This window comes from Stomoxys calcitrans, chromosome 5, assembly GCF_963082655.1.
Source record: "Stomoxys calcitrans chromosome 5, idStoCalc2.1, whole genome shotgun sequence".
In the NCBI taxonomy this organism is placed as follows: Eukaryota; Metazoa; Arthropoda; class Insecta; order Diptera; family Muscidae; genus Stomoxys; species Stomoxys calcitrans.
The window spans coordinates 83,813,365-83,820,214 of NC_081556.1; the positions used below are offsets into that span (position 1 = coordinate 83,813,365).

A 6,850-nucleotide genomic window follows, 5' to 3' on the forward strand; every position below is an offset into this window, starting at 1 on the left:
TGGGTTCGAATCCTGGCGAGACCATCACAAAAAATTTTTAGCTGTGGTTTTCCCCTCCAAACGCTGCCAAGCCCATTTTCACTGACTCTGTTTCGATTTTTTTAAAGGATGCAGAAACTAGTTCCTGTGACCGACCAATGGTTTCGATGTCGTCGGCATAGGCAAGTAGCATGTGTTGTCTTGTGAGTAGTGTGCCATATCTTTTCACATATGCACCTCTTATAATCTTTTCCAGCAGGATATTGAAGAGATTACAGGATAAGCTGTCTCCTTGTCTGAAACCTCGTTTGGAATTAAATGGTTCCGAGAGATTCTTTCATTTTCTTACTGAGAAACGTATCAGCAAGTGTCATCCTACAGAGTCTTATTAATTTTGCAGGGATACCAAACTCAGAGATTGCTTCAAATGCGTTTGAACGAAAAGGAGTATCGAAAGCGACAAAGAAATGGTAGGTGTTGATTTGTCCTTCTCGGGTATTTTCCAGGATTTGGCGCAGCATGAATATCTGGCCTTTGGTGGATTTACGAGGTTTAAGGCCGCATTGATGGGGCCCAATTATCTCATTGACTTTAGGTTTTAATCTTTCACACAGTACGCTCGAGAGTAGATTGTACTCCTTTGATGTTGGCACATTCCGTCTTGTGTCCTTTCTTGTGTACCGGACATAGTATGCTGAGATTCCAATCATCGGGTATGCGTTCTTCTAGCCAGATTGTGCAGACAAGCTGATGCATATGCCTTATCAGAGTGTCGCCTCCGGTCTTAAATAGTTCAGCGGGTAACCCGTCGACTCCTGCTGCCTTATTGTTCTTTAGTCGGGTCACTGCTACTTGGACCTCATTCGGATTAGGAGGTACATCTGTGCCTGTACATCTCAATTCGCTCACATATATTGCATTGCATATATTGGATTGCATATATCCCTTGTTGTGGCGAACCGCTTGCTCCAAGATCCGACGCTCGCCGCCCCTAACCTGGGAACAGACGCTTATGTTAGCCATTGGTTTTTTGAAGGCGCCAATAACTAGCCTTGTCATCTCGAGTATCATCGACACTCAGTATTTAATTAAGAGCCAGACAGACTCTCCTCTCGAAAATCGCTGACTGCCCGCGGCCGTATTTGCAGCTACTCCGCATAAGAAACGGAGCTTTCCACCATCCGCAACCTGTGGACGCGCCCGGTAGCTTTCAGCTAAGCTTCCTGTGAAAGCGATGGACACCACACAAGTCGGAGCTCACAGTTCCAGCCTGTGTGGTGCTCATAGTTACCCCGTGTTGGCCGGGAGCCTCAAACCATTATCGGACGTTATCTTGTGGAGGCTAAATTTTCTGACTGTTGGATCAAAGATATTTTTCTTCCCCATCTTCGCATTAAAATTTCCCGGAATAATTTTAGTATCATGGGCGGGGCAGCTGTCGTATTCTCTCTCTAGGCAAAATGCAAATATGTCCATGAACATTCCACTAAGGAACAGGGGCAAACTTCTCAGATATCAATGAGTGCTGTCTTTTCAAGTTTTAAGCCCAATGGTAATGTACCTCCTTTTTATAGCCGAGTCTGAACGACGTGCCGCAATGCGACACCTCTTTGGAGAGAAGTATTTACATGGCTGCCATACCAAGTGGAAAAGTACCTCACAAATGTGGCCAGCATTAGGAGGGGAAAACTACCGCTTATAATTCTTTTCAGATCTATTTTAGGGGTTTAAATTCATTAAAGCTGTATTTATTATCCGAATTGGGTGAAATTTGGCACAATAATTTGTGCTTAGATCCCCGACATCTGTGCCGAATATATTGGGTTGCCCAAAAAGTAATTGCGAATTTTTCATATAGTCGGCGTTGACAAATTTTTTCACAGCTTGTGACTCTGTAATTGCATTCTTTCTTCTGTCACTTATCAGCTGTTACTTTTAGATTGCTTTAGAAAAAAAGTGTAAAAAAGTATATTTGATTAAAGTTCATTCTAAGTTTAATTAAAAATGCATTTACTTTCTTTTAAAAAATCCGCAATTACTTTTTGGGCAACCCCAATAGTTCATATCGGTATGTATCTTAATAAAGCCCCCCTATTGACCGATCTCTCGGTTCAGGGTCTAAGACTCATAAAAGCTGCATTTGTTAGGCGATTTCGCTGAAATTTAATACAGCGAGCTTTGTTTAGCCCTTCAACGTCCGTTTTGAGTATGGGTATAGCCCCCATATAGACCGATCTCCCGATCGATGGTCTTTTACTCATAAATAGCGTACTTATTCCCTGATTACGCTGAAATTAGGTGCTGTGAGCTACAATATGTTAAAACCCCGATTATGATTAAAATCGATCATATTTGGATATAGCTGATATATACATATATCAATCTCCCGATTTACGGTCTGCAGACTTTTTTAATACCAGATTATGCTGACATTTAGAACAGTGAATTGTGGCGAGTTTAGTCCAGATACGACCATATTTCGATAGAGCTGTTATAGGTTCAGAATCGTGCTTTTTTCGCCAGATTTTAACGAAATGTTATAAGTTTAAAATTACCTTAAAGTTGTGTTTTTCTAACAACGTTCCTATGACATCTGCTGGATAAACTAAACGTCAGCCTACTTCAAAATTAATCTCGTAAAAATAGATTGAAATTTGTAGCCTATGAGAGTTTCACTCCCATTCAATTCCCATATAATCCTCTCATTTCTCCAATTTAGGTCACTACTTCAGATGAAATTGCTGTTATTTTTGAGCTCTTGGGACCACAATGCGACGACAAAGAAGCAGAAGCAGTTGAAAGAAAGAACATTTAATAACATCGTCATCAAGTTATCATCACCTCTTTGCCAGCACCATATCATTGCCATGCCATGCCATACCATACCAACTGTTTTTTTTTTTTTTTTTTATATTTCCCCAGCGAATAAGTCCCTTTCTTAGGTCTTGCAAAGGTCTGGTATGGTTCTAATATTTATACATAAGAAATTCATCATTTTAATTTTCGTTTATGGCTGTTCCAACTCCTTAGATTCTCCAATGATGCCGCTCTTCCTTCGTTCGTTCGTCTCGCATTACATCATGCCAAGACGTTTGATTGCTTCCGTTTACATTTTTTCCGACAACAATATTTGCAGAACTGAAGCAATCGGAAGAGTGAAGAAATCAAAGTTTACAAACATTCTAAACCCACCTGCCATAAGAAACAACTCCCAGCATTTAACTCCGTTTCAATTACCTTTTATGTTACATATATGCGATATAATTGAAATGGGTTGGCCTTTGAAATGCTCATACAGTGATGAATATTTCATTTAATCGTATTTTTATGAACAAAGTTTTTCGGTTTGTTTCTTTTTATTGACTACAATACAAAAGCCCTAGAGCAAGGCGGTATAGCAAAGTTCATATAAATCTATATAAAATGTTAAGCCAAGGTTAGGCAGAGAAGTCCCTTATAAGACATATTCAACAATAATATTGGGGCTAACAAATTAATGGACACGGAGAAAAGTTAACTTGAGCTGCAAGTAGTGTAACCTAGGGGCCTAGAGCTGCGGAATAGACCGGTGCCGACGTTAAGAAGCGGAAGTTGGATAAAGTTTGCTCCGATGCCGAACTGGACTCAAAATTCGTAAAAATAATTCGACATCGATTCGGAATGATTGTTTGATGCTAAGACTACTTAAGGGGTCTGCTGATGTTTTGATTGTTGTGTTTCTGCCTAACACACAAGAAGCCTGATTAAAATAAAACCAGTAAGGAAGGGCAAAAGTCTCACAAATAATGACTGCTGTCCGATAAAATTTTAAGCTCAATGATAAGGGACCTCCTTTTTATAGCCGAGTCCGAACGGCATGCCGCAGAGCGACACCTCTTTGGGGAGAAGTTTTTACATGGCAAAGTACCTCCCAAAGGTCGCCAGCATTATGAGCGGATAATCACCGCTGAAAAATGTTCTGATGTTCCTGCCAGGATTTGAACCCATGCGTTCAGCATCATAGGCGGTCATGCTTACCTGTGCGCCACAATGACCTCCAAAATGTGTATATATTACTTTAATAATTAAACATCCATTGAAGTCCCTGTATTCCGAAGCTGAATAAGCCCTCTTTGAGCCCGCAGTTACCTATTATGCATACACACGGATGCACTCAGCCGAAACATAATAGGTTGGAGCGATGCAACGTCATCGAATCCGCAGTAACGAACTCTATCCTTGTCTCGCTGAGGTCACAAATATCTGTAGCCGGCAGGAACGACTAAGCTTCAATATGTGTATGGAGCAGGAACAACGCGTATGAAGAACCAGTAAGGAAAGGCATAAGTCGGGCGGTTCCGACTTTATAATACCCTACACCTACCGTATAAACACAAAAGGGGGGGCTACATCTAATTCTGAACCAATTTTGATGGACCTCGGCGGATTTATCCAGATAGATTTTTAAAATTCCCGTATCAAATTTCGAGCAAAGCAAATATATTCAAAATGTAATAACTACGGTTGATAAATCACAACAAATTATCCAAAATCTGACGAACAAATACATGGGAGCTATATCTAAATCTGAACCGATTTCGACAAATTTTTGTGGATGTTGTAAAATTCGTCGAGAAAAGCGTTGTACAAAATTTTGGGAAGATTGGTTAACAAATGTCCATTTTATTGCTGTATTACTGTAAATCGGACGAACATATAGGCTATATCCAAATCTGAACCGATTTCTATAATATTCACTTTTAATATCGAGAGTCATAAAAAAATCATTCCTGCGAGAGAATCAGTTAATAAATTACCATTTTATTAATGTATTACTGTAAATCGGACGAACCTATATATCGAAGCTATATCAAAATCTGAACCGATTTTTTCCAATTTTAATTGGCTTCGTCTCTAGGCCGAAAAAAACATGCCCATACCAAATGTAAAGACGATCGGATGAAAATTGCGACCTGTAGTTTGTACACAAATCAACATGGACAGACGGACGGACAGACGGACGGACAGACAGACAGACGGACATAGCTTAATCGAATCAGAAAGTGATTCTGAGTCGATCGGTATACTTATCAATGGGTCTATCTCTCTTCCTTTTGGGTGTTACAAACAAACGCACTAAGTTATAATACCCTGTACAACATAAGAATTATTGAATTGTGAAGTTGGAATTTCCCTCAGATTAGCTCCTTTCACCAACATAAGATACACGAACAAAAAGAAAAACATTAGTTTCAGCTCTTAGGTTGGGCTCTCATTTCTTTGAGAACCTGTCTGATTTAGCGAATGTGAACATTCACAAGTTGTTGGGCCTTTTTGAGGATATCGAGATGGTTCAAAGGTAGGAACTAGAAGATATCTTCCTTCTTCTGTTCCCGTGGTATCACAATGGACGAAAACGTCTAAGTGAGATTGGGCTCGATATTAAAAATTTGTAATATTGAAGTTTAATAACAAGAATGGGGTCAGATGTGAAGAATAAATGGCTTAGCTCGTTAATTTTTTTGCAAATTTTAATGGATTATTTAGACGATAATTATTTTTAACTAGTAAAAGCGCGCTTAGTTCTGTCGGGCCAAATCTTATATACACTCAACCATGGATCGCATTTGTCAAGTTCTTTTAATGACTTTTTCAAATATATATGACCTATGTCAAGTTATTGACCAATATGGACCGTACTTGTCATGCCGCACAAGTCATAGAAAAATATCAACTCCAAAATTTCAGGCAAATCGGGTAATAATTGCAGCCTCAACAACACAGTTGTTGGAGGTCATACCAAAACGAAATATGCAAAGTGTTAGCAACATCGGGTAAGAATTTCGTCCCGTAGAAGCTCAAGAAGTCTAATAATCATCGATTTATATTGCAGCTATATCAGGTTATGGACTGATTTAGAGCATACTTAGCACAGTGTTTGAAAGTCATAACAAAACACCTCATACAAAATCTCAGCAAAACCGAATAAGAATTGCGCCCCCTAGAAGCTCAAGAATTCACAACTCAAGATCAGTTTATATGGCAGCTTTATCAAAACATGCACCGATTTGGCCCATTTACAATCTCAACCGACCTCCACTAACAAAAAGTATTTGTGAAAAATTTCAAATGCCTAGCTTTACTCCTTTGAAAGTTAGTGTGATTTCGACAAACAGACGGACGGACATGGCCAAATGGACTTTAAATGTCATGACGATCAAGAATGTATGTACTTTATGGGGTCTAATACGAATATTTCAAGGCGTTACAAACAAAATGACGAAATTAGTATACATCCATCCTATGGTGGAGGGTGTAAAAATCGGTAAGTTTAGGAAAATAAGTTCCTTTTTGTCCGAGAAGGGACATTAAAGCTAATTCTTTTTGTTAATAATTGAGAGATGACTTCTCCATTGATGAGCTTTTGTGCAAAATTTCAATGTCCTAGGCGGTCCGGGCGCATCTTGGCGGGATCTAAAGACTGTCACCTCAGCATTTCGAAAAAATGTTCGGTCTTCCAAATTTTTATTTGTCGTCTGATTTTCAAAATACTTTTTTTGCTGAGCAGTGTCAAAAATCCCTACAAAAAGTCCCTTTAAGGTACATAATATCTATACTGGTTTCGCAGATTTACGTTTTAATTTTTATAGCCAACTAACCGAAATAACTAATTTTAAACTTGAATCGGAAAGCTTTCATTGATGTATGAGAAGTGTACCCCTACTCGGTTCCTGGGAACATGTTTACTCCACTCATAATTACCTTTATTTTGAGTCCTATATTATCGTATTGGTAAATATTTCCTGTTTAGAGAGACACATACCCTTAATGTTAATATACGCTTCGTACTTTTCTTTCAAATACTTTTTATATGACCCCCTAATGGCATGAT

The 6,850-nt window shown here is 39.0% G+C and overlaps 1 long non-coding RNA gene across 1 annotated transcript; it reads left to right on the plus strand.

The window, feature by feature from the left end:
* Window positions 1-2,875: 2,875 nt before the first annotated feature.
* Window positions 2,876-3,315, plus strand: LOC106094447 (uncharacterized). The gene is made up of 2 exons (XR_009398322.1): window positions 2,876-2,932; window positions 3,010-3,315. It is a non-coding gene; the product is annotated as an uncharacterized LOC106094447 (long non-coding RNA).
* The last annotated feature ends 3,535 nt before the right edge of the window (window positions 3,316-6,850 follow it).